The 20,603-nt window shown below is 42.5% G+C and overlaps 1 long non-coding RNA gene across 1 annotated transcript in view; it reads right to left on the bottom strand.

Moving 5' to 3' along the window:
• Window positions 1-1,816: 1,816 nt before the first annotated feature.
• Window positions 1,817-20,603, bottom strand: part of LOC307227106 — a 32,252-nt gene continuing 13,465 nt past the window's right edge. The window contains exon 3 of the long non-coding RNA XR_013843814.1: window positions 1,817-1,894. This is a non-coding gene — a long non-coding RNA (uncharacterized lncRNA). The remainder of the gene's footprint in view (window positions 1,895-20,603) is intronic.

Genomic DNA, 20,603 nt, shown 5'->3' with positions numbered 1-20,603 from the left:
ACTGGGTCTCCTCCCCCCCACCTCAATGATACATTCTATGATACTCAATACAATAGCTTGTGATAGGTACATGGTGCACACACCATTTATTTCCTGGTTTGCAGATGTGTCCATGAACCCAAAACAGGTTGCTAACACCTGGTACAGGAGCCATGCTAAGACAAAGCAGCAGATATCACAGGACAAAAGCCCTGCAGATCAGGCATTGATTTCTCTACCACCTCATACCCTCCAAGTGTCCCTATTTTCCAGTGACAGTCCCAGAATTATGAAAGCCATCGCAGATTCTTATTTCATTCTGGAATGTCCCTATTTCCCCTGCCAGTGCTGCTGCCACCAAGCTCAGGGAGGAGGCACTTGTTCTGAGCAACCGCGGCAGCAGTGGTGGCCGCAAAGAAACATCCCGTTGCCTCTCCCTGGCCTCTCCACAGCTGTCCTTACTGACCTCCTTCCTTGTAGCAGCTGCTGGAGAGCAGGCAAGGAGTGCCACCCGCCACCCACAGCGCCACCCGCGTCCCTTGTTGTTGAATAAGATGTCCTTATTTTCATTGGAGAAATGTTGGAGAGTATGCATTCTCTGCCATCACTGTGTCCACAAGAGCTTCGCTCTGACACCTGCAGCAGCCTGCTGTATCAGATTAGTGATGCACCTTAGCACCAGTCAGCTGATCTGCTCCTATAGCAAGCCCTGTGGTTGCGCTATGGTGTACCTGATTAGGAACAGCAAAATGCAGCCAATCTGAGCAGGGCTTGGCGTCAGCCGGCTGGTGCTCACAACTAGCCCTGCCTGTCCAAGCTCCTGATGGACACGGTTTGTGGAAAATCTCCTCACAGGCCAAATCAGGTCTGCTGCTGAGCTCAGTTTGACCAACAGACCATTTTTATTTTTATTTGACAAAATCTGTATTCTGGTTAACTATAAATAAAACCTCCAAGCAGTTTACAAAGAATATAGAATATACATTTTGAAAGCCATGTCAAAATGTCAGCTACACTGCTCAGGTGACATAGGAATCACCCTGCTGCATTTTGGACCCACCGTCTATTACACCATGGTCTGTGGACCTCACTGCCTTGAGTACATTCAAACCTATTTCATACAGGCATCAATGCTGGACATCTGAAGGGCTTATTTTACCTTTTCGTTTTCAGATTTGTGTACTGATGGTTACTTTATCTTCAGTATGAGCTGACAGTGATGACGACGAAAACGACAATGATGATCACTCGTCTTTCTTCTTCAATTTTCTTTTATGTTTTTTATTTATTTCATCTTTTTGCTTATTTCAAATAAATAATAATAATTTTTAAAATGTGCCAACCCTCAAAAGGTTCACTGATGCTCGTGGCATTTGTTAGCATGGCAAGATGCTGTTGGGAGAATTTGATTGCAAAACTTAGGTACAATTTGTACCTTGAGCAGAAGCACTGTTCTCTAATTTGTGAGAGTTTTTGGTAAAGCAGGGGGTTCTGAGTTTTTGAGAGCATGACTCCAGTTAAAGCCAACAGGAGACACACATATGAAACCTGGATAAAATGCCACTTTGAAGGCTGTTAAGGGAAATTAGCACAGCAGCTATTTCTCTTTACTGTAATCATGGTTATATCTGAATATTGCGCCTAGTATGCACTTGTGTTTCAATTTAGGGAGCAATACCCTGACATTTGGCAGCAGGACAAGTAGAATGATCAAATCAAAATGGAATGCAAAACAGGTAAATGGAAAAAGTTGATTTTATTATGCCTAAGCTAGCTACTTATCCACTATCTTTATTCACTCGTCCTTTTTTATTGTTTAAATGTGTAGGTAATTCTAGAGGAAGTAAGGCATCTATCATGAATCTTCCAGTCTTACAGGTTAACTCCAGAAGGTTCCTCCTAGGCTCCAGCCTACCTGAAAAACTGTGTTAAATGAATTCAGAACAGCTGCATGAGAGGCTGGTCTTTCAAAACTGAAAGCAATGTCACACATCACTTTCACCTGGTAAAAATCAGTGGTAATGATTCCTGTAAATTAAAAAAACAAAAAGTATTGTGGTGCAAACAAATCTGTTATGGACTCATCTTTCATGGACTGTGGTCCACTTAATCAGATGCATGATATGTTATCCTGAATAACAGGTATATATTGGGACACAGGTGGCACTGTGGGTTAAACCACAGAGCCTAGGACTTGCCAATCAGAAGGTCGGCGGTTCGAATCACCGCGACAGGGTGAGCTTCCATTGCTCGGTCCCTGCTCCTGCCAACCTAGCAGTTCGAAAGCACGTCAAAGTGCGAGTAGATAAATAGGTACCGCACCGGTGGGAAGGTAAACGGCATTTCCATGCGCTGCTCTGGTTCGTCAGAAGCGGCTTAGTCATGCTGGCCACATGACCCTGAAGCTGTATGCCAGCTCCCTCGGCCAATAAAGCGAGATGAGCGCGACAACCCCAGAGTCGGTCACGACTGGACCTAATGGCCAGGGGTGCCTTTACCTTTTTTATTCAACAACAACAATTTTATTATTTATACCCTGTCCATCTGACTGGGTTGCTCCAGCCACTCTGGGTGGCTTCCAACATATATAAAAATATAATAAAACATTAAACATTTTAAAACACACTTCTGTATACAGGGCTACCTTCAGTTGTCTTCTAAAGCTTGGCTCGGGGGTTGCATAACATAGCCTCCAACATTTCTCTGATGAAAATAGGGACGTCGTAAGGAAAAGCGGGACATTCCAGGATCAAATCAGAAACCAGTATAGCTTCTGTAAATTCAGGACTGTCCCTGGAAAATAGGGACACTTGGAGAGTCTGGAGAATGTACACTTTCTTTGCTGCTATCACTGCCAAATGGGTGGGTGAAATAATGTACCCTCATCTATGTTCATCAGGTTCAGACAAATATTTATGTCTTCGGCAATCTAGAGTTTTAAGGCAACTTAAGCAATAGCAAGGGCACTCAGGAGCCATCATGTAGGTGATTCTGTACAGCTCAACACTGAGTCTTTGTCCAACTAGCACACCAGTAAAATCAACAGAAGATGCTTCATGCCATGGAGGCAGTGAGCACCCCCAGACTGGCCTTGGTCAAAGTTTATCCAGTCCAAGTTCTACTATAGAATAAGGGCATGTCCAGGATTCAAAAGTCTTGACTGAGGTCAATTATTCACATTACGCCACACAGAAATGGTACTGATTTCCATGGAAGATGAGGGAATTGCATGGTTCAGTATGAATGATTGAGCAGTCTGCATGAAATAAACCTTCTCTCCTTTTTTGCATGTATTATTTCTTCAACATTTGGGTTAGTGAAAAAGAGCTTAAGCCACTTCAAGACTGTTTTAAGAGTGCAATTTAGGGAGATGAGTGTGCTCCCATGAACTGCTACTGTGTCAGGAAATATCATGTCAGAATGTTTTATACAAAGTAACTAACCTGGATAAAACTGTATGCAATTAGAGGAGCTGAAATATGAAGTCATCATTTTACTAGATCATATTTGTCAGAGCTGCCTCTAGGTCCCAGCTCACAGAGGACCAACGCTAGGCTGTAGTAATGTACAAAAGTCTTTATTGAAGTTCAGTTTCCATTTCAAAGCCACAGCGTGCAGCCCTACGTCTTAAACCCTAGATCGGCGAAGTCCCGTCTGAGTCTCCTCCCCTATGACACCAGTTTAAGATCCTAGCCCTGCTCCACCTTTTACGCTGCTCTCTCCTCCTCTGGGTCCTCCTGCCTGCTGGGGCATTGCCCTTTCTGGACTCTTCCGACGCTGAGTCGCTTAGCTCCTCCCCCTCCCTCCGGCGGGCTTTAGGACCCGGTTCCCAATCCTCATTCTCTGCTGTCCCGCGCTCCTGTACATTTGAACTTGCCTCTCGCGCCAGCCCAGTGACCTTTCTCCTAACCGTTACACTACTCCGGTCACTGCTTCCCTCTTCCGGGACACTGGCCGGATCTGACCTCTCCTCCGTTGTCCGACTTTCTGATGGAGGCGTGGTCAGCCCTGCCTTATCTTCTCTCCCTGGTGGGGAATGCACTGGCCCCGATCCTTGGGACTCTTCCCCCCCACTCTGCTCTGGTGGGGAAGCTGGTCCTGATTTCCAGCTACTGCTCTGGGAGTCCCTGCTGCCCCCTTGCTCCTGGGGCGTTCCCCTTGGGAACCCCCTACCCCTGGCCACTGGCGCCCCCTTCTGTGAATCTTCCGATTCGCTGGAGAGGCTCATGGAATCCCTCGGTCCACTGTCCTCTTCTCCTGCGCTCCCCTCGGATTCTTCCCCTTCGCTCTCCATCTCCTCTCTTCCCTGTGCCTCTGCTCCTGAGCCCCTGACAATATTGTATACTGCAACCCTTCCCACCCCTTTTCCTTCATGAGCACTGAAAGAAATAATGGTTTCTTAGTTAGCCCTGTGCATAAGAACTTTGCTGAATCAGACCAAATTTCCATCTAGCCCAGCATCTGGTTCTAAAGTGGCCAGCCAGAAGCTTATGGGAAGCCCAAAAGCAGCTTCCTCAATCCTCTCATTTCTGGATCCCTCTCGCTTCTTCTTATTCCTTCTTCTACTAGCCATCTTTGACTGTGCTCACGAGTTGCCATGATTGTTTCTAATCTAGTTTGCTGGCATGCTGTGCATTGGTTTCTCAGAGCCCTCTGCTATTGAGTAGGAATGTGCATGGGCCCCAACATTAATCTTATATGTATGTTATTTTAAATTTTTTGAGCTCTTTCTGAATTGCTCTGTGATTTCCAAGACCTGTATTTCTGGGTAATCTAAAAATGGCTATAACATTTCTCCTTTTGGCCAAAGTGGATGAAATGGACAGGCACAGGATCCTGCAGAGCGGATCAAGCCTACCAGTTGTGAGCATCCAGGGTGTGCAGGGCACCATTAATGTTCGATTCACATTTTCTGCAGTGGTGGAGAGAGGGCAAAGTCCTCCTTTGTGAGTGGACTTCATTCCCTGTGCACATATCCCACTTAGCACTCCCTTGGATTCCACACACAATACTTATGAAGTTTCATAGAATCATAATTCTATGAAATACATAGAAATATAGATATACTGTTTATTTATTTAATAAAATTTATACACCGCTTGATTGTTAAAAAACTGAAAGCTGATTACAAAAAGATAGAACAAGAAAATCAAGAAAAATTCACAACCATACTTCAAAAAATACAAAAGTTAAAATTACCTCGACAAAAAATACAAAAGTTAAAATTACCTCGACTTTCTACGCATCTGGGTAGACTTGTCAAAACAAAAATGTTTTTAGTAGGTTCCGAAAAGGGTACAGTAAAGGCACCTCCTTGATCTCAATAGGCAATGAATTCCAAAGCGCAAGTGCTGCCAGACTAAATTATGGAGCTCTTACAAATGCAGAACAGGTGTTATGTGGCACCAGTAATAGTGCTGATTCAGCCGATCAATGCGGTCAAGTGGGCCCATGTGGGGTAAAGTGATCTTATAGGTAAATTGGTCCCGTAATGTAGTTGCCAGGGGGCCAAAAGGCACTCTCCCAATGCTACGCTCTGGACTTGGTCCTGAACGTAGGAATGGGGAAAGTGCCCCCAACTCCCATATTCCAGAGCTGGTCTAGGAGGATACCATGCTCAATGGTATCAAATGCCAATGAGATACCAAAAAGCAGAAGCAGGGTTACACTTCCCCTGTCCCGCTCTCTGCAGAGGTAATCTATCAAGCTAACCAATGGTGACTCAGTTTCGTGGCCAGGCCTGAACCCAGATTGGAATGGAACTAAATAATCTGTGTTTTCCAAGAATGCCTGCAGCTGCCCCACTATGGCCCTCTTCCTCCCAAAGGGTGTATTGGCATCTAGCCAAGAGCTGTTCTAATCCAAAAGGTCCAGAGCTGGATAGAACTTTTTTTATGTACGCCATAACAGCAGCAAGAATACTCATTGCAAAGTATTGGAAGACACAAGATCTACCCACCCGGGAAGAATGGCAGATGAAGGTGATGGAATACATGGAACTGGCTGAGATGACTGGCAGAATCCGTGACCAAGGAGAAGAGTCGGTGGAAGAAGATTGGGAAAAAAAAATTAAAGTTTATCTTCAAAAATATTGTAAAATTAAGGATTGCTAGTAAGATGTTGGGAAAAGAAAATTATGTGGTTTTAGTAGAAATGACATAAAGGATTAAGTAAAAATGAATTGGTGAAAGAGAGAATGTAAAATTATAGTATATTAAGACAAATTATTAAGATAAAAACAAGGTTGGAAGGATTTGCTGAAATAACAAATTGAATTACAGTAGAATACAAAAATGGGAGGTGTGAGGAGGTCAAGGAAATAAGCAAAGGAAAGAAAGCTATGTAAAGGTTTGATCTGTTCTTTTTTAATTGTTTGTATTTTTTCTGTCTTGTTATTTTTCTTTTTTCTCTTTTTTCTTTTTGTAATCTTTAAAATTCGAATAAATACTATTTTTTAAAAAACACAAAAGGTCCAGAGCTGGTTTCTGTAGGAACGGTCACACCACTGCCACTTTCAGTGCAGGAAGAAGCATCTCTTCACACAGCAAAGCCTTAACCACACTCTGGACCAACCAGCTAGTCCTCCTCTACTAGATTTGATATGCCAGGAGGGACAGGGGCTGAGGAAGCATGTTCTCATAGAATCATAGTTTCATAGAGTTGGAAGGGACCCTGAGGACCATCTAATCCAACCCCCTGCAGTGCAGCAACATGCAGGTGTCCCTGACTACTGCAATGCGCTCTACGCAGGGCTACCTTTGAAGGTGACTTGAAAACAACTAATCCAGATTGCAGCAGCTAGACTGGTGACTGGGAGTGGCTGCCAGGACCATATAACACCAGTCCTAAAGGATCTTCACTGGCTCCCAGTACATTTCCAAGCACAATTCAATCTTGGTGCTGAGCTTTAAAGCTCTAAAAGGTCATGGCCCAGTATACCCGAAGGAGCGTCTCCACCCCATCGCTCAGTCTGGACGCTGAGGTCCTCCTCCAATGGTCTTCTGCTAGTTCCCTCACTGCGAGAAGTGGAGTTACAGGGAAGCAGATGTCAAGGAGATAAAGAACTCCTTGAACTTTTAGAAGACATCTGAAGGCAGCCCTGTATTGGGAAATTTTTAATGTTTGATGTTTTAATATGTTTTTATATATGCTGTAAGCCATCCAGAATGGCTGGGGAAACCCAGCCAGATGGGCTGGGTATAAATAATAAAATTTATTATTATTATTATTATTATTATTATTATTATTATTATTATTATTAAACCTGTGGCCTTGGTGTTGCCACCAGCACACTGTCCACATCAGCTGATTGCATAAGGTGATTTTAAATCATTTGTATACTATTTTTATTCATCAAATACCAAAGTGGTTCACAGCAATCAAAATACAGTAATTGCAATAATACAAAGAGAAATTCAAAGAATTCAATAATAATTCCATAGCAAACTGTAGGCACTGGAGTACTGGTATTAGTACTTTTGGGCCAAAAGGTAAGTCTTGAATTGATTGTGAAAGCATGCAACTATTAGTGCCTGCCTAATCTCTAAAAGCAGGCTGTTCCATAGGGTAGGCCTTTATCATGAAGAAGGTCAGTTGATGCCAAGCCATTAGACTATAATGTAGTCCTTGAAGAAGAAACTTCGCTTTCAAAGATTTTAGAAGACATTGCCCGCTTGTGATACAGCAACTTTCGGGTTTTACCAACCTGTGAAAACTAACAGACAAATTTACAATCGCTGAGTACCTGTTACGTAAAATCAGCAGGACTATATTAGCCAGCAAGATCCTGATTAGGTCTCATGTACTGTTTTGGGTGATTTATGATCAGATCAGCTAGAACTGTCAGAGGAGATTTGAAAACGACCTTCAGTGGTGAGGGAGGAAGAAGGTGAGATTTCCATAAAGCAACCTCTATGGCCTCACTAGGCAAGACGGCAAGGAACAGGAAGGAAAGAAGCATACATCTGTCAAAAGTCTCTCTGTGATACATACACATGGTATGCACACATTCATGAGCAGGGGTCAGAGTTCATCTTGCAATGAGTGGTTTTGTTATACCAGGATTTCTAGCCAGCCACCACTGGATTAGCTTGACAATCAGATATCCCTTTTTAAAAGGAGCACCATTTATGCTCACGAGGGCTGAAAGACTGTGAGAGCACTGCAAAGTGGAGGCCTCTATTTATCCAAAGGTCAAGGATGATTGTAAGCAGGTGGTCCAATTATGCTATCTCTCGCCATATAGATGCAGGGGGAAGAGAATGGAGGGAAACAGACATTTTTCTCAGAGGCTACTAAAAGTAGAATTTCAGCCTTTCTTTCTAAAGGGAGCAGGAGAACCATTTTGAATCACATAGTGAGGAGCATTTCTGAAGCAAGGTTTTTGCAGCTTCACCCAATGCAAAGTGGTATCTTCAAAGCGACTGGTGAATGTGGGTGTGTCTGTTCAACCACATTTCCCTTTCCAACCACACTGCAAGCTAAAATCCATTTGCAATTGATAATTACAATCTTCCAAAGATTTGTAGCTTTTTGAGGGTGCTGATCATTATTTATTAGAAATCCTAATCTTCTTCACATTGATTGATTTAATCAGAAAGAAAAAAAGGCCACATTCATATTTAATTTGAATTTTTAAAATATTAATTAAAATAATTCTTAATTAACCTATTTCTAATTTAAAAATAATTCTTTCATATTTCTTGTCTGCAGTTATTTTTGTTCAGATTTATTCTGCTTTTATCTATCTATCTATCATCTATCTTTGTATTTCATTGCATCTTGAAATTTGGAAGACGCTGATACAATGTGTCAAAAGTTTGGTAGGAGGTGGAAGACACTCAAGGCCAAATTGCACATCATGTTCATAGATAATTTGCCTTTGAGTGTCAGTCTGAGGCCCAAATCTAGATTGAGACCCAGCTGCAAGGGGTGGGGGTGGGGGGTCATTAAGATTGTTCTTTCTGGTATTAAAGACAAACCTTACAATAATCCAACATGCATCTGTCTCAATCTCCGCATTGCTTTAAATGCACCTTGTCTTAATCACACATTAAATAATCAAACATTAAATAACAATAACTCCCCCCAACATTTTTATTTGTTTTTAGCATTTTATAATCTACATGTTTCAAAAACTGGAATTAATAAATGTTTTTGTTGTTCAAAAAGTAACCACTAGATTTTTAAAAAACATAAAAACATATGATCTAGTTGAGATTCCAACTCCACAATTCAATGTTTCCATGCTGTTATGATTCAAGCCACTTGTGACTATAGCCATATTCTCTGTACACAAGTTAAATTTTATAGCATCTTTTCTATTTCTAAAAATTAACTGTTTCATGGCAGTTTGAAACCATTAGCATCCATGGTTCATTCAAACAGTGAAATAACTGACAGTATTTAGAGATTATTGACCACTATAACTTTTAACCTATAAAAGCTGGTATTGTCTGCATTTCCCAGATTTTGAATACTTGTGGATTGATGCTGTGTGTGTTCTTTTGTCTGCCGTTGGCACGTTATCAGTAAAATTCTTGTACGTGACATTTTCTGCCCTGCTCAGTGAAAAGTTGGAAAGAGTGCAGCTGTATAAAGCAATGGCTAGCAGATTTTTTTATGGGCAAAATTTATGGAGTAATGTATCTACTTTTAGCATGACTATTGTTAAACCTGGAGATCAAGCAAAGTGACACCGAGTATATTGCTTTATCAATTGGATTCGTTCAAGTGAAAAATGCTGATTATGCCATGTCTATCCCCTGGGCGCAGAAACACTGCTTTGCTACTTGAACGGTCGATACATAAAAGTCAAATTCATTATAATTTGTAGCTTTTTTTTCTTGAAGAAGAACACAGTTCTCGGTACATCAATATCAACTCTTAAATCCACATAGGATAGAGAAGGTACAGCACCGTAATTCAATCTCTTTACACTTAATACGGTCAGGAAGGAAGAATGAAAACAGTCTCTTGTAAAATGATGGGGAAACCAGGATGCAATCATTCTGATGGAGCTGTGCAAAGGAGTCATTTTACACCATTTGTTACCAGGGCAACAAATATAGTGAGTCCCATACATCTAACAGGTGACATTTTAGCTTAGAAATTGCTTCTTTGGTACTCCCCCCCCCCCCGCCCCGTCTATGAAAAACAATATTACCAGCATTTTCACTTGTCATATGCTATAGGGCAACACATTCCTACTGACAGGCCTATAATGGAAAAATAGAGTAGTTAAACAGTATTGCAGTCTAACTTTTAAGATACATGCTAATCTGGTTTTTAAAGAAAGTCTTCAGACGTTTTCAAACACCTTGGAGACTCAAGTGACTGGGAATTCTTATGTGGGTGTGTTTGGATGAGCCGACAGATGCATTTAGTTACAACTTAACCTTCTCTGTTCTCTTTGATTTAGCTCCAGCCTTCTAGATTCCTTTGTAGATAAACACGTCACAGTACCCATGTTCCACTGATTGACACATGCATATAGACAGGTACTAGGAAAGTCATGCACACATCTTGGTTCAATTGATAAAGGTCAAATAAATGTCTGTTCTCTATGCAATAATTTTGTCCATGCTTTGTCTGTTGATAGAGGTGACTCATTTCATTGATACATTTCCTATAAATTTTGTAGAAAAACTTAAAATAATCTGTCTATGGGAGAGATGTGCTTGGTCTGAATGGGTAAGCTCCATACCTGTATAAGATACAGCTATAGCTTTAAGCACTTTTGCTTTTCCAACTTCACCCTTCTGGTCTGATGGACTTCAGATTTCATACTGAATTCCACAGGTGTAAGATGAGTACTTTAGTATGAACAGGAGTGCAGCTAGCTGCTCTGGCACCTGGAGTGGCGGGGGTGTCGCATGGGGGTGTCGCGGCAATCTGCCCAGGAGGCGGCGTGGCAAGTTGCTCACAGAGTCCGCGTGGTTTCGGGCAGCACAGGGCCCTGAGCCACCATGTCACTCTCAGGCCCTGCAGTAAGTGCCGCCCTCCGTGATGTGCCATTTTGTCACCACCCTCGAGGATGACATCCGGGGTGGGCTGCAGCCCCCCACCCCTTCCTGTGCCCCTGAATATGAACAACCCAGTCTTCCTAAACGGACTGTCTTGCCTGTAGGAAAAAATAAAGGAATTCTGCCCTAAGCATCAGTGTACTGAATGTTATATGCTTCAGACATGCCTCTGAATGTTTTTGATTACAAGCATGTGGGGCAGGGATATACATAAAATGATTTCATTGATGTTCAAAGATCACAGATAGATGACACTTGATGTGGTCCTGTACACACACAGTTTAAGATGATGGATGGGGAGGCAGGTAGATACAACTACAAGAACATCTTTTGCCTCTGTGCCAAAACATGCTCAAAAATCCATGATTGAATTTGTGGTATGTTTGGTGTTTTGTTTTTACTTTAAAACAGCCATGGGGTAATTCCATTTTTGACCAGGCCAATATTATAGGTGGCCGTTTAGTCTTTTCACCCCATAGCATTTCCCCATGTCAAATCACCTGCTAAGCTGCTATTAGGTCAAATTTTATAATGGGATGGTGGCGACAGGACTATGTAGCATAACTGCACTGGGAAAACCTCTCCTTCAGTTCTGCTATCAAAATCCAAGTATCCCACCCACAGCAACAAAAAACACATAATTCACCAAAGGGTTTTGAAGACCATGTATGAGAAGTGCACTATAAAATATTGCATGGGAGATGACCAAATGTTCCATGCATTTGGCATGGAAAATTACCACCAGGTCTTTGGCAGCTTTTACTGTTGCCCTTAAATGCCTCCTTATGCTAAAACAGGCATGAGGACATTGTGGCCCACCTGCCCTCTTCTTTAGGTCTCCGTACTCTCTTGAAGCCACACCCCTCCCCCGAATAGCTCAATTTTCATCCTTATGCACCAGTCAGGGAAGTTTGCCCTCCATAAGCAGCACATCTTGATGGGGATGAAAACTCCCCTCAGCTGATCAGCTGTGGAGTGGGGAAGGCCCATCCTTCACACCTATTGTGCCATGTTGGGGATAAAAAACACCCACAACTCTCCAGCTGATCTGCCCCAACCAGATAAGGGATGCAGCCCTCATTCCTGCTGCAACATTCAGGGTGGGTTTGTCCCCCTCCCCAGGTCCCCTCCCCTCGTGCCACATTGGAGCTGAAAACTGGTTAGTATTAATGATATCCACTGGAATATATAGGCTGAGTTGCCTGCCTGCTTGCCCTATCTGATGCTTTTCCTAGTGGAGCTGACTGTGAAAAGGCAACTAGCAAATCAGATAGAGTGGCCAGGCTAACAGCAAGCAAACATCATGGCTTCCAGGCACCAGTTTAGGAGAAAGTAAAGACCAGGAAGGGGCTCAAGAGGCTGACACCACTGCTGTTCCAATAGCTTGAGGGAGCTTGAGGCAGCCATCTCTTACTATCTAATGATAGGGCCTGTAAAAGAGGGGGGGGGAGGGATTACGCAGGAGGAAAAAATCTACAGAGGGTAGTTCTGAAAGTAAATTGCATGATAGGCAGGAAATCAAAGAATGTTTTGCTACAACTATAGGAACAAAAGAAACAGCACATATAACAGACCCTCCAAGTGTCCCTATTTTCCAGGGGTGTCCCTGATTTAGTGACACTGTCCTGGTTTCTGATTTGATCCTAGAATGTCACACTTTTTCTTAGGATGGCCCTATTTTCATTGGAGAAATGTTGAAGGTCTGGAGTCATCTGAATCCCCGAGCCATCTGAAGGCAATCCTGCATAGGGAAGTTTTCTAAATTTTTAATCTTTTATTATGTTTTTATACTGTATATGTTGGAAGCTGCCCAGAGTGGCTGGGGCAACCCAGTAAGATGTTTGGGGCATAAATAGTAAAATTATCATTATGGAATGGAATGTCCCTATTTTCATTGTAAAAATTTTGGAGGGTATGCATATAATGAAGCTGAGATTAGAGTCTTCTGTCATTAGGCAATATTGAAAGCCATCAGTATTAGTTACTGAACATGATGTGTCTGGCAATGCCATGGTCATGATATGGAGTATTAGAGAAAGGATGACACAATACATTTCAGAGACAAAAGGAGCTACCTATTTCAGTGGCAAAGTAAGCAGGTAGAATTAAACTGAAGTACAAAAAGGAACAAGGTTCAAGGTTAAATTAGTACACAGACTGAAGATGAAGGTGCTAAGTGACACATCAGAGACCACCAATTGTGAATAATGGATGGCATTTGAAGTGTGCTTTGGTACAGCTCCAACCAGTGTGCGCTCTCTCTTTTTGAAGTGGAATCATATCGAAAGAAATTATTTGTTTGAAATTACACCTATCCTCAGTTTTAACAGATTATTCAGTGGTAGCTCCCCCTCCCCCCTTCAGAGTTTTCTTAAGGCATTTAGTGAGGACTAAAGGTGTATTGGAGCAGGGATGGGCAGAGATGAAGAGCCACTGCTTATTTTACAGCAGACACGATGATGTTAGAGTCACCACTGAAGGGGACAACACCAAAGCGGTTCACCCCTTTGGGGGCGGCACTTTGGGGGTGGAATGAGGGTGTGGGCCAACCCCCTTGTGGGAAAAGTATTGCTTTAATGTGGAGGGTGTTTTTAACTTGAGTTATAAATGCGGGTGGGTGTTGTTTTATTTGAAAAACGTGCCTGGAAGAAGTGGAGCCGAGGAGAGCAGAGGGGCCCCAATTGCAGTTGTTCAGGGCAGGGAGAGGTTTGATGTGGGAGGTAGGGCGGGCTCAGTAAGGGGCACACGACATAGGCAGTTGGTGACTGTGCTGTGTGCCAGCCCTTCCTCTGGAATTGTGGTTGTCCTATCAGCCAGACCTCGGGTTTGTGGGTGCTGTTGCTAAATGCCGGATCAGCTGTGAATAAGGATCCTCTCATCCATGACCTGATTGTGGATGAGGATGCCTGCATCACTGAGACCTGAGTGTTGGTCTCACCCAGCTGTGCTCACCTGGGTACCTGGTGCAGCATCAGGCCAGACTTGAGGGTTGGGGAGGGGGAGTTGCTGTGGTCTATAGAGATATTCTCTCTCTCTCCAGGCTCTCTGTCCAGTTTTTTGGGGGGATCTGGAGTGTGTCATCTCCTGGAGTGAGGCAATTGAAACAGATTTGGGATTCTGCTGATTTACCACATGCCTCACTGCCCAGCAGTCTCCGTGCCTGAGCTGACTGAACTGGTCTCAGAGGCGGCGTTGGAGACTCCCAGACTATTGCGACTGGCTGTAGGGTAGCTCAGGACTTCATGGTTGCCATGACAACCATGGGGCTGTCCCAACATGTCAACAGCCCAACACATGTGGCAGGTCACACCCACACTCTGGACCTTGTTTTCTTTACTGGGCAGGAAGAGGGCGACCTGAAAGTGGGGGATATTGACATAAATCCATTGCCATGGTCAGATTACTTCCTGTTGAGATTTAGGCTTTCAGCATCTTTTCCCCATTAGGATGGTCCACCCTCAGAGACTGATGGAGCCAATGGCTTCCAGACAGCTCTGGGAGATTTCTCGGCTGATTTGACCAGTGCTCCTGTCAAAGCCCTGGACGACCTCTGGAACCTCCGCCTCGATAATGGACTGGATGAGAGCCAACAAACTGAAGCTCAATCCAGATAAGACTGAGACACTGTAAGTGAGTAGTTCCCTAGACCAGATGGGTGGGATTTCGCCTGCTCTGAAGGAGCAGGTACGTAGCATGGGGGGTACTCCTGGATTCTCTGCTGTCGCTTGAGGCTCAGGTGGCCTCAATGGCTCAGACTGCCTTCTAACAGCTTTGACTAGTGGTCTACCTACACCGCTATCTGGACAGGCATAGCCTAACTTTTGTTGTCTATGCCCTGGTAACCTCTAGGTTGGATTACTGCAATGTGTTATATGTAGAACTGCCTCTGAAGATGGTTCAGAAGCTTCAGCTGGTGCAGAATTCAGTGGCCTGGTTGCTCACAAGATGGTTTGAGCATATTACTCTGATCCTGGCCCGACTGCGCTGGCTGTCAATTAGTTTCCGGGCCCCATTCAAAGTGCTGATTTTGACCTATAAAGCCTTAAATGGTTCAGGACTGCAACACCTGAAGTACCACCTCCACCTCTATAAACTGTCCTGGACTCTGCGTTCATCATCTGAGGCCCTTCTTTGTGTGCCTCCTCCACATGAGGTCTGGATAGTGGTAACACAAGAAAGGGCCTTCTTTGTAATGGCTCCCTGTTTATTGAATGCTCTTCCCAGGGAGGTTCGCCTGGCATTCCTCTTCAACAAGGCCTTGGGCTGCTTAATATTCTACAGCCTTTTAAATGTGTGTGTGTGGAAAGGGGGGGGGGTCTAATGTTTTGCTGTTTAGTTTTACTTATTTACTTGTTTTTATCCTGTATTTTATTCTGTGAATCATCCTGAGATCTTATGATGGTGGTATAGAAATCTAATAAATAAAATAAAATAATCACAACAATAAATTTGATAACAGACAACTTAAACAAAAACAAAAACCACAGGAGCAACCAGAAAGCAAACCACAAGAACAGGATAATTATGTTCCAATTTAAGCACACATACTTTATTGGTTTTCCTTACAATATTCCAATTTTCACAGGCCTGTTGTGTTCTACTGTAGTCACACCTAACTTCTCTTTCCTAGCAATCTAGCTCCCAGAAGAAAAGTCATTCCCTCCCCACCACTGTCCTCAGCATAATAGAATATGATTCAACAGTATTTTAGGAAGAATGATAAATCCTACAAGCCAAACCTCTTGCATTCTCTCTGAGAGTCTATTATTCTGGATTGTCTGTGAGTTACAGTTGAGTCTCTAATGGTTGCCCTATTTGCCTACACAGGGACCACACTATTATTATTTAACTCTGCATGTTGAAAAGTGGCTCAGGATACATCACCAACAGTACAAAGGATGCTAGATAAAACTATAATCTATTGTACAATGGAAGGACTTGCACAATAAGGCACTTTTCTTAGGAATTACACTTTTTATCTCCAGATGCACAATAACCAAGGCTGGCGTTACAATAATATGATTTCAATTGCATTCACACTGAACCCAAAGAAAGACTTTCACCATTTTGTCCTGCATCTGCTGATGTACAAATGCTGAAGGAGAAAAAGTAGTTATAATGGACAATTTAAAAGGAGTAAGTTATTACTCTGAGCAGGAAGATCCAATGTTATTCAAACTTTTGTTTCACACAAATGAAGAAACTGATTCACCTTCATGTGCGTTTACTGAAATGAATGAAAACCATAAATCAGCATTGAGGTGCACTAGCCCTGAAGTCAGCTTTTTCTATTCATCCCATATTGCTTGTTTGAGGAGGGTTCAACAAGATCTTTCACTGTCATGAAGGAGTGGTTTACAAGGCACGTGGTAGCTCTTCCTAGTGAGATATGGGCATTTGCTAGAAGAGGCAGTGCATCTATGGTTCTAGTTGTTTTGTATACCTCCAATTAGACCAAGAAACGGAAGGGGCATTTCACCCTCACATTAATCACTGAGAGGGATTCTATGCACCATTCAAATTGTGTTGGGAGCAGGGATGGGTGAATTTGTTAGGTTTGGTTTCCCTCCAGTTCTCATTTTTCCACTCCAGTTCTCCACATTTCTGCCATGATTTGCAATATATATTTTTTAAATCCTCATGAAAATTCACCAGCATTTTAGTGAGAATTTCACACAAATGATTTTGTTAGCAGTTTTGACTAATATACTCCACACGTTTCTGCAAGCAGGTTTCCATAATATAACACATTTTTATGTTATTTTCAAGAATGCACACATTTTTATGCACACTTTCCCCCAATATATGGATTTTTGTACACATTGGTCCCTTGAAGAACCACATCACAAAATTCAGAGATTTGTGAATTCCAAAGGACAGCAATGTTTCAGTTCAAATATTGGTTCAAAATAAGTGAATTGGGTAGTTTCCCCCTGAATGCAAACAAAATGCACAGGAGAGAGAAGAGCCCCATTGAGTTAGTGTGGGCTTGCACTAGTGGAACTAGTTACTTGAACTAGAGGACCTTAACCAAGGATTCCTAAGAAGTGGGGTGTTATTGAAGAAGTACTGATGAGATAATTCTGTGCCCCATTTCCATTGGGAAGAAGGGTCTTGTGCATCTGAATCATCCTAAATCCTGCTATCTTAGTGAGAGATCTTAATCAAAGAGAGAAATGGCACTAAGCAATATTTATTTTCTGACGAAAGGTTTTTGGTCATTTTTTTATTATTATACCCTGGAATTCACCAATGGCCTCTCATTTTCTTTTCTTAACAGAGTCAGCAATTATGCCTCATTTGAGCTCCAATTCTGAGAGAACTTCTGTGTATGGATTTGGGAGGATAAGATATAGCAAGTTTATAAGTATTGTTTAGAAAGAATACTGTGAAGCTAGTATTCACATGAGAGAAAATGTATTGATCCTCTTCCCCTGAATAACGCTTTGTCTTATTTATACTCTGATGTGCACTGTCAGTTCCACTAGTTTAGGCAATTATTTGGGTCTTTGATTCTGAGCAAACAGCTGTGTGTGTGCATGAACTATGAATTAGAAGTTACAGAACAGTTTCTCAAGCAGAAGAAATAGTGACCATTGTGTGGAGACTTCCTGACATAAAGACGCTGTCCAGATTTGATCCAATGTTTGTGGAATTAACCAGAATCTTTTGACAGACATCTTTGATAGAGCACCATCCACTAAGAAGTGTATGATTCTGAATACTTTTAAGTAACTTGAATGCAGGGGTGACCAACATGATGACTGTGGGTGCAACAATTCCCTTGAGGTCTTCACTTGGCACCCTCAAGGCCTCTGACCCTTCTCCTCACCTCATTGGTCATTAGGTGGTGATGATGGTTACCTTGTTCTCCCTTGAAAAGCTGAAGGAGTAAGTTGGAAAAGTGACACCCCACCCACCCACTTCTTTTAGCTCTATATGATTTTCAAGGCTCAAATTATTTCTATTGGATCTGACTTCTACCCAGGGTCCCCTAAAAACTGAAGTACGTGTATGATCACTTTTTCTCTTCTTCAGAGCTTTTTCCCTAAAAAAAAAATGTTTAGGGGTACTCTCATTTTCCTACTCATATTGAAATAGGTAAAGGTAAAGGGACCCCTGACCATTAGGTCCAGTCGCGAACGACTCTGGGGTTGCGGCGCTCATCTCGCTTTATTGGCCAAGGGAGCTGGCAAACAGCTTCCGGGTCATGTGGCCAGCATGACTAAGCCGCTTCTGGCAAACTGGAGCAGCGCACGGAAATGTCGTTTACCTTCCCGCCGGAGCAGTACCTATTTATCTACTTGCCCTTTGATGTGCTTTCGAACTGCTAGGTTGGCAGGAGCAGGGCATATTGAAATACTGCCCCTCAATGAGGCCAAACTTAGAGTCACAAAATGTTTAGGAGTATGCGTACCCCTGCATCCCCCCCGGAAAAAAAAGCACTGTTCTTCTTGTCTCTCTGCAGGGGAGAACTGATCTTAGAGATGGGCTAAAAATTGAGTAGAGAGGGTGGTGCCACTCAACTCACTCAAAACTCAAAAACACCCACAGACAGCAGAGGTATTCTATTGTGGTCCTGCTTTGCCAAACCAAGGCAGGTTCAACACAGGTCATTTACAACAAATCACAATCACAGACACAATATAAAACTAAAAAAACTCAGTAGCCAAACCAGATGCGCTCAGAGACCTCTGGAATTCTTCTGTCTTAAGTATATCTACAATACTAGGAAACCTAGACTGTATAATCTAGGTATGCTCTTAGACCAGGAATAATGAACCTGTTTTTAATTTACTGTATTTTATGAATGCTTTACCACCCACAGCTCCCGAATGGGAGGTACCATGACATAAAGTAATAGTGATAATAATGATAATGATGATGAAGATGATAAATTCACACACCAGTGTACCATATTTTAGTTATACTGTACCACCCCCAGCCCTTGACTGGGTAGTGCAGTGATATTTATTTATTTATTTATTTATTTATTTATTTATTTATTTTCATCATCATCATTATACTGACACACTTGCCTATTGTTTCTGGGATTCAGCCTTAGCAGTAGCAGTGAATACATACCCATACTTTTGACTATCTGCACCCCCGCACTGGAGCCATTCTTCAAAGCGACAGGTGAGCAAATGGGGAGGGCATCTATTGCCATCTGTCTCTCTTTTATGGGCCTGGCCCATTTTGACGTTGCAGCTCCACAACAGGAGCACACATATTTAATTTTAATGTTCAGAGAGTGACCTGTAGATTCAATCTTAGCTGTTTTAGCATTTTCAGAGGAAGAGATAAAGCAGATTTGCCAGTAACGATATTGGAAACACTTTGTGCATCAGTTATTTAAATACTGGCACTACAGTATTTAAAACAATAGAAAAATACCCCCATGTTCTAATAAAGGACAGCTTTCTCTTACCTTTATTCTTTCTACTTGGATACCACTAAACAATCAGTTCTAGAAAAGAGAAAATATTCTAAAATATGAATGCTTAATGCACAATTTTAGATTTCACTTTCTTGTCACATGCATGCCATGTCCTCACTTGTCTTGACAGGCTATTTTCATCACTAAGCTGCCTTCTTCTGTGTTTGGGGGATAACACCTATTCCAGTCTGGATTATATTATCTGAACCATTTCCTTCCTATAGTTAAGAAGCAGATCATAAAGTTGTGAATAAAATAAAATGCTCATTGCACATTCTCAAGGGAAAACCCCACGTCTGTACTCTCTCCAAAAAATTGTGGAGAGATTGCATTCCCCACAAATATATAATCAATGCTCCTACAGGCTATGTTACCATATAATATGTTGTATAATAATTTGTATAATTAGTTACAATCCTCCCCCCATTTTTATACTAAGAAGTGGTTTCAGAGCTGCTAACATAGTACGCAAAAGCATAAATGCATATTAAAACAATAAATTCTCTCTCTCTGTGTATAATTGAATTTTCATTTTTCTACATTTCAAAGTAAACATTTTACAAACTTTAAAATATCCGTTCTTCTCCTTCCATGGAGCCATCTCCTTCGATGGTTCATATTACATATCATACTTTCCTGCATATTTTACTATAACCATCTGTCAGAGCTGCCTCTAGGTCCCAGCTCACAGAGGACCAACGCCAGACTGTCGTTATGTACAAAAGTCTTTATTGAGGTTTAGTTTCCATTTCAAAGCCGCAGTGCGCAGCTCTACGTCTTAAAGCCTAGACCGGCGAAGTACCGTCTGAGTCTCCTCCCCTATGACACCAGTTTAAGATCCTAGCCCGGCTCCACCTTTTACGCTGCTCTCTCCTCCTCTGGGTCCTCCTGCCCGCTGGAGCATTGCCCTTTCTGGACTCTTCCGACGCTGAGTCGCTTAGCTCCTCCCCCTCCCTCCGGCGGGCTTTAGGACCCGGTTCCCAATCCTCATTCTCTGCTGTCCCGCGCTCCTGTACATTTGAACTTGCCTCTCGCGCCAACCCAGTGACCTTCCTCCTGACCGTTACACTACTTCTGTCACTGCTTCCCTCTTCCAGGATACTGGCCGGATCTGACCTCCCCTCCTTTGTCTGACTCTCCGATGGAGGTGTGGTCAGCCC

Source organism: Podarcis cretensis (genome assembly GCF_951804945.1).
Source record: "Podarcis cretensis genome assembly, chromosome: 11".
NCBI classification, from domain to species: Eukaryota; Metazoa; Chordata; class Lepidosauria; order Squamata; family Lacertidae; genus Podarcis; species Podarcis cretensis.
This window is presented reverse-complemented; position numbering and strand designations above follow the sequence as displayed.